The 8,538-nt window shown below is 44.3% G+C and overlaps 1 long non-coding RNA gene across 1 annotated transcript; it reads left to right on the top strand.

Annotated features, from left to right (window-relative positions):
* Positions 1–3,487: 3,487 nt before the first annotated feature.
* On the top strand, positions 3,488–8,277 carry LOC306929464. Its single transcript, XR_013790794.1, has 3 exons — positions 3,488–3,665; positions 5,342–5,417; positions 7,978–8,277. It is a non-coding gene; the product is annotated as an uncharacterized lncRNA (long non-coding RNA).
* Positions 8,278–8,538: the final 261 nt, after the last annotated feature.

The raw sequence follows: 8,538 nt of genomic DNA on the forward strand, positions 1-8,538 counted from the left end.
TAATCAGCCTCCGGGGGAGGACAACTCGCGGTACACAGTGAAATAATGGTCATTTAACTCCCGAAGAGTGTACAACAGTGGTTCTCAAAGTGGGGTCCGGGGACCCCCAGGGGTCCTTGAGGGGGTTCCAGGGGGGGCCCCAGCAAAATGTGTTGCTATAGCTTCAAAATTAGTTAAACCACTTTAAACCATCTACAATTAGAAAACAAAACAATATATAAGATTTTGTTTAGCACAACTCTTCTATTATGGGGGGTCCCTGGCTCAAAATATTTTCAGATTGGGGAGTCCACAGCCAAATACATATCAATTTGGCATGGAATGTTTCAGAACCATGTACAGAACAGTGTACAAAATACACCTTCCATTTGTATACACTATTCATGCAGAGCTTAATTAATTTCTGTTAAGACAGTAATAATCTGTGCTTCTCCCTTTTTTTTTTACACATAATATAATATATAATATGAATGCTGTTCTGACTCATTGGTAATAAACAATAAAATACCAAATCAAGTCTGCAATGAGAATAGACCAGCACCATGCACGCACACGCACGCACACACACACACACACACACACACACACACACACACACACACACACACGCACATACAGCATGTGCGGCACACTTATCACTTATCAAAATTCATTCTTGATGTCATGTACATTGTCCCCTGCTGACAATAAGGTCAGAATAATGTAACATATTCCGACTGAATAGAAGATAAAAAAGAGGTCTCCATGGATCTAATGTGATATATATAGAAATCTCACCATTTAGAAAGGGATTCCGCCCCCTCTCTGAATGAGAGAAAATGATAAGCTACTATAATGTTACTGGTCAGGAGTGCCAGTAAAAGCCAGAGAGGGAATCAGGGGTGACGCCAGTCATTGGATAGTACTGCAGTAACTGCACCAGTATAAAGTTAATTCCTGGGGCACGGTGGTCCCGGGTTCGATTCCCTGTGGGCGCTGCAGGATGTTTGTTCTTTCCTCCACGTCATCAGAGGCGGCACCCGGGTTTTGCGTTGGCGAAAAGGCCTTTGGAGTTTGCATGTTCCTTCCACGTGCTACACGTCCTACCGGGGAAACCCTGTCAGGATTACAACTTAAGCAATTGGCACCGGGGGGGAAATGGGTTACAAAATCATGGAATAAAGAATAAATAAAAAATGTAATTAAATTAATTTCCACATACAGATTTTCAGAGGGATATTGTCACTGTCGGGCAGAAAATCTTGTATCTATAAATCTTTACATCTTTTTAGATTTATGAAAAAACGGAATGCTCTATGTCTGACATTGTAAGAGTATAGCAATAACAGCTGATCAATTGTATCTAGTTGGATATTTTAGCTGTTTCTGAAGGGAAAAAAAGTGGTTGAGTCCGTATGTCAGTTTTATAAATATTTAACCAATGAAAAGTATACAAGAGCCAATAACTAAATAATAACGATCCATTGGAACCCCATCTCTGGGACCCCACATTATATTGTAAAACCAATGTTATTTTAACTTGAGTGTACAAAATGGAACCAAATGGACCTGTTAGGTTCCATTTGTACTCTCAGAGTTACAGACCCATAAGGGTCCATTTGGTTCCAAACTATCATTTTGCTGTGGACCCCCTGGAACCCCCTCAAGGACCCCTGGGGGGGTCCCCGGACCCCACTTTTGGTACCACTTGAACTAAGGCTTTTGAAGCCCCCTGCAGAAGGTCTGTGCCCGACAGACAGCGTGGCATTATGTAGAGCAGGGGTTCTCAACCCGTGGGTCGCGACCCCTTGGGGGGTCGCCAAATTATTTTAGGGGGTCCCCAAATTATTTAAAAAAAAAAAAAAAGATTTTGTTTTTTTAAAAAAAATTCACGATTTTTCAAAAATAGCAGACCTACAAGCTCGTAGCGCGCCACTCGGTGGCGCGCTATGAGCTTGTAGATCTGCTATTTTTAAATAGCTAAATTATAACAATGCTTAAAACACCAAAAGGGGTTCACTCCCAAAATGGTTTAAGGTTATTGTAGCAGTCAATTTATATTGGGGGTCGGGAGGGGGGCGGGGCGGGGGTCCCGAGACATTGCCAAAGCATTTCCGGGGGTCCCCGGCCAAAAAGGTTGAGAACCCCTGATGTAGAGTAATGTGGAATGGAGGCATTATGTAGAGTAATGTGGAATGGAGGCATTATGTAGAGTAATGTGGAATGGAGGCATTATGTAGAGTAATGTGGAATGGAGGCATTATGTAGAGTAATGTGGAATGGAGGCATTATGTAGAGTAATGTGGAATGGAGGCATTATGTAGAGTAATGTGGAATGGAGGCATTATGTAGAGTAATGTGGAATGGAGGCATTATGTAGAGTAATGTGGAATGGAGGCATTATGTAGAGTAATGTGGAATGGAGGCATTATGTAGAGTAATGTGGAATGGAGGCATTATGTAGAGTAATGTGGAATGGAGTGGAATGCTTTATCTAAGCCTCTTTATTCTCTGTGGCATAATAGCAGAGCGCCACAGTGTTCTATCATCTTCACCCTGTCAACACAAAGACAAAGAGCTGCCTGCAAGCAAGCATAGCAGGTCAGAGGTGGGTCTCTCTCTCTCTCACACACACACACACACACACACACACACACACACACACACACACACCTGGCCATCAGGGACAAACCACAAGCCATGTCTGGCTGCTGTGTTGCCCTTGGCTTGATCTTCAGGCCTGGCTACTCATAATGGACACTGTGGTGGCCCACTGCCCCGGTCCAACACCCCCCTCCTCCTCCCCTCCGACACACACACACACACACACACGTGTGTGTGCGAACACACACACACACACACACACACACTCTTACTCGTCCTGCTATGCCCCTCTCTGTATACACACTGGGGTCTGTCGTCCCTTTTCACCTCTAACCTTGGCGCCACAGCCCCCCCAATCCCCCCCGTCTCTTGCTGAGGAGGTGGGAGGAGAGAGGGGGAGGTACATGAGAAGCATGCACGCCTTGAGCAAACGGGGCAAAGGGGAGAGGGTGACAGGTTGTAGGGTGAGAAGACCTTTACAGGCAGTGGTACTGTATGTTTATTTGAATTATGTAGGCCTACTTACAGTAAAAGTAAGGTAGGGTATTTTCTTTGGTTAAAACAAGTGTTAAATAGCTCTACATTCTGAGTGTTTGTTCAGTAACGGGGACTCTCCATGTAGAAAGTCATCCTAGTGAGCAACAGCAACCCTCACCTTGGCCTATTCCCATGGTTTGGATCAAACCACCTCACCTGCTGTCACTTCTCAATCCCTAATAATCACACCTGCCCTCACTCACTTCTCAATCAGTGGCCTGCTATATAACTACCTGAGTGTCTGTCCCTTCGGTTATGTTTGTCAGCAGCAGCAGCAGCAGAGTGGATGAAGTGAGTTCACTGCTGATTTTTCTCGTATGTTGTATTAATTGGTTATTGTGACTCTTTGCTTTGAAACTTTATAGAGAACAAGCATTGCCATATGGCCGAATAATAGCCAATGGAAGGACGCTAACTCTGCCCACCTCAGCACCTTTGAGGTTGGTTTTGGGAGCCGAGCTACAAACACAGAACACACAACACGAGCATGAGGAGGAGCACGAAGGAGATGACGCTGAGGAAGAGGATTCTGAGCACTCTGAAGAGTAAGTTGAACACCCTGTCAATGGCCAACCACTAATAAGTCCAAGCAGAGCCCAGTCAGCACTCGCAGCTGACGCCAGAGCATCGGAAGGGGATCCAGAGCCCAGCCAAGCTGACATCACCAGGCACCTCCTTGATACAGTGAAGCGGCAAGGTGAAATATTACACTCCATGTCTCTCTCTCGCTTTTTTATTAAACAGAAAATGCATTTCCAGGTTTGTGACAAAATTTCAGCCAATCTGAAGAGAGTATCCATTTATCAGCTTCGAAACACTTTCAGTAACTGAACAATTTTGAGTATCTGTACTTTACTATGTGTAGTATTTGTTTTTGGATACTTTCACTCAACTACATTTCCAAGACAAATATTGTACTTTTGACCCACTACATTTCTAGGAAGTGAATTAAGCACTTTTGCAACCAAATCTTATTTTAATGATGTTTGGGAGACAAGAAACACTTTACTGCAGGATTTTTATGTGGGTAATATGTGTTTTTAGATATTTTAGTATTTCAAAGTGTGATGTCAGAGACACTGGTCTCACTGCTGGTGCTGGATTACTACAATGACCATAATGCTTTGCTGCACTCACTCCACCTTGTGGAGAGGGTGAGGTCTGTCTTACTGAGACAACATGTAGTCCAGGAAGGAAGTGAGACCAGTGTCTGTGCCAGTGAAGTTAGGAGGTTTTTAATATTTATTTTTAACCAACACACAGACGTAAAGGGTGTTGTATAGCACTTATGAAAAACAAAGAAAAATAAGATGGCTAAACAGGTGGAGTTAGGTGGTTTGGCAAATAGTTTGAGGATCCAATGGAGTTACGAGGTTTTCGCCAAAGCACTTTTTAATACTTTCCATTGGTTCATTATTTTTTAACCAACACACAGGCAGGGTGTAAAAAAAAAAAAAAAAAAAGGAGTTAGGTGGTGTCTTCCGGACAACAACGAATATATTTTTAAACTGAAAAAGCTTTCAGCTGGATGACCCGGAGGGGTGGTGCTGGTGTTTGCTTTGGTTGCATAATTTATGAAGGGCGCCCAGCGATGTGTTGCTGGCTGCCGGCTGCCCTGACCCCTATATGTCCAGAAGTAGCTATACAGAGACCACAACATGGCGGAGAGGCCAGAACAGCACAGAAGAGCGTGTCCTTTGAGAAAACCAGCGCTGCTCTCGTGTCACATGTGTATATGGCCAGCAGGCCAGGGGTGAGAGAGGTAGCAGTGCTAAACCACAACTTTCACATTATTACCACTCTGTCTGTGTCCCTGCCGTCGCACAAAACCCAGCCGACGCAGCAGAATCCAGAGATTAAGCCACCTGAGTCTGTCTTTTATATATATTATCTCTTATGAGGGTATCAGGGTTAACCCATTAATGGGTATCTTTAGTATTTTAGATTTTAACCACTTTTGTTTTGTTTTGTGAATTGGGAGCATTTTTATTTATTTATTTTTAATATATTTTTTTAATTTTGCTCCTGGGGGTCCTTGGAACAAATTATTTTAAGATGGGTCGGCGGCCAAATATATATATAATTCTGGGGGTCCTTGACATGAAAACATTTGAGCACCACTGAGCAACATGCGTTTTTCCAGAAAACTGGTAGGATTTAGAAGACATGTTGTTGTAAGTGGTTAAAGTGGTTAAATGAATGTATGTGTCTCTTCTTTTAGCAGATCTCCTGTCCTGCTTGCTGACTCATCCAACCATTTGCACCTCACCACCACTCACCTCTTGTCTCACCTTTACGTAAGTGTCACAGACAACCTCTGTTTGACATGACAAGCTCTGCATCGCTCACCCTCCCTCTCTTCCTGTATGACACTGAAACCATTCCACCACACCACTTATATAATGCATACTGTGGAGGGAGGGACGGATACTGACCATTATGCTGACCATGATACCTTTTTTTTAACCCAGGGTAGTAGCTGAGCACAAGTGCTCATGTTCAGCAACGCCCTGCACATAGAAACACACAGACAGACACACACATTAAAACCTGGGAGCTGACCAGTATACAACCACTTGTCTTATACCGTTGGCCACTAAGCAGTTCAGTGATGATCACTTCCCGATCCAGATTTTTCCTGCCCGTCAAACCGGCAACCTTTCGGCAACAAAGGCGCTCCTCTAACCGCTCCTCTAACCCTTAGGCCACCACTGACCACGATACTGACCATGATACTGTCAGGATACTGACCATGATACTGACCATGATACTGTCAGGATACTGACCATGATACTGTCAGGATACTGGCAGGATACTGACCATGATACTGTCAGGATACTGACCATGATACTGTCAGGATACTGACCATGATACTGGCAGGATACTGACCATGATACTGGCAGGATACTGACCTGTATACTGTCAGGATACTGACCATGATACTGTCAGGATACTGACCATGATACTGTCAGGATACTGACCATGATACTGTCAGGATACTGACCATGATACTGACCATGATACTGTCAGGATACTGACCATGATACTGTCAGGATACTGACCATGATACTGTCAGGATACTGACCACGATACTGACATGATACTGACCATGATACTGTCAGGATACTGACCATGATACTGTCAGGATACTGACCATGATACTGTCAGGATACGGACCATGATACTGACCATGATACTGTCAGGATACTGACCATGATACTGCCAGGATACTGACCATGATACTGTCAGGATACTGCCAGGATACTGACCATGATACTGTCAGGATACTGACCATGATACTGTCAGGATACGGACCATGATACTGACCATGATACTGTCAGGATACTGACCATGATACTGTCAGGATACTGACCATGATACTGTCAGGATACTGCCAGGATACTGACCATGATACTGACATGATAATCATTGGTATACAGTATAGTTTCTCACAGACTCTCCTGTCCAGAGCCTGGGGACCTCTTTGCACCATAATAATAATATCCTCCTGTTCTTGCTTTGATTTCCAATATGTCCTCCTATATCAGCACAGATGGCTGCAGAAGAAACATTTCCTGGGCTGGCGGTGCTGGCGTGGCCCCCAGGCTCCTGCGGACAGATAGGGGGCAGAAATCGGAGAATAATGTAATAGAATATTTGATTGGGCTCTGATAGGCAGGAGACTGGGAAGGCTGCCATAATAATGTGTCTGGACTTGGGCTGGGATCGTGCCGCGCCCTTCTCCCCTCTTGTCTCCCCTCTCTCCCCTCTCGTCTCTCCTCTCTTCCAGTGGTGGAGTAGTACTCGCATGATTTACCCAAGTAAAAGTATCAATACTGCAATGTAGAAATACTCTGTTACAAACTAAGTCTGGACTGGAATTCAAAATTGAATTGAGTAAAATTGCAAACGTATCAAAATGTATACTTAAAGTGCCAAAAGTAGAAATTAAGTACTCGTTAATGTATAATGTCCCGTTTCACAAGTTTTCAAATTTGTTTAAAAATCTTTTGAAAAATGTCAGATCGGCTATTTTCAAATGGCCGAAATGTCGTAGGGCTGAAGTGGTTAACGTATGTTTTGTAATAATAATCAAAATCTACAAAAGTAACTAGTAACTAACGTTTTTCAAATAATTGCAGTGGAGCAAAAGTACAATATTTGCAGAAGAAAAAGTAGGCTACTGAAAATTGGAAATACCCTCTTCCATCTCCCTTCTGTCCTCCCCTCTCTCCTCACCCTCACCTCCTCACCATCCTGTCCCTCCGTCCTTGCTGTATCATTTTGGTCTCGTTGTGATCTAATGGTGTTTGTTGCTTGGCGAAGCGGCCTGGGTGGAGCCTGTATATAGCCCAGGAAAGGGCTTTCCTTGAGCTGTCAGGAAACATGCTAACAGTGTGAAAAATGTTTGGCAGCCAGAGAAAACTAGCTACGGATAAATGGAGGTGTCAGCAAAGGGATTAATGGCTTTATACCTGGACTGAGGAGGAGACCAGTCCAGATCAGGTCCAGAGAAAAAATGGGATAATCCATAATGATTACGTGTGTGTGTGTGTGTGTGTGTGTGTGTGTGTGTGTGTGTGTGTGTGTGTGTGTGTGTGTGTGTGTGTGTGTGTGTGTGTGTGTGTGTGTGTGTGTGTGTGTGTGTGTGTGTGTGTGTGTGTGTGTGTGTCCGTCCGTGCATGCGCGCACGTGCACTGACTGACCCTAATGCATTCTCATTAGTTGTGAATAGAGGTCCATGAGTTGCCGTGATTAAGCTATACAGTATCTTATTGGGAAAGGTCATGGTGGTTAATTACATTAGAACATCCAGTCGACTTCTGTCAGATCTGTGCCTGTCCTTTCTCAATATAGTTTTCTCCTGAAGCCACGCGGGCCAATCAGAGGCGCACGACGGAGGAAAGTCATTGAGCAAACAGCAGCTGCGGCATCGAAGACAAAAAAAAAGAAGAGTGAAACGTCTGTTAACAAAAGAGAAAAAAGTGACAGCTTAGAATTCAGCCCAACCTGCTCCCCCGCTCAACCAAGACAGGTGTGCAAGAAGCCATTCATCAGTAGGGACAAGCCTGAGCCAATCACATCCCTCCAAATCAACCAGACGTTTTACCCACGCTCCCCAGCGGGTGGACAGGTAATTTGCAACCGGCCCCAATGAGAACCGGCGCCTGGCAGGCAGGCTGCCCTGGGACAGTGCAAGGCACAGAGGGATGGCACGGAGTTCATGCTAAAACCTGATTCATACTAAGTATGCATTTTATAAACCTGTTAATTAGTCCTGCAGAAAGGGGCTTAACGTGAGCACGCGCCGGCATAACTGGTGCAGAATGGTCGGAACGTTCTCAGAAGACACTCGCCACTGATACACTGTATCAATCCTGAGTGTTCATTGAACTCTGCAGGCCCCTTTTGTTCTTG

This window comes from Electrona antarctica (assembly GCF_951216825.1).
Source record: "Electrona antarctica genome assembly, chromosome: 9".
NCBI lineage: Eukaryota > Metazoa > Chordata > Actinopteri > Myctophiformes > Myctophidae > Electrona > Electrona antarctica.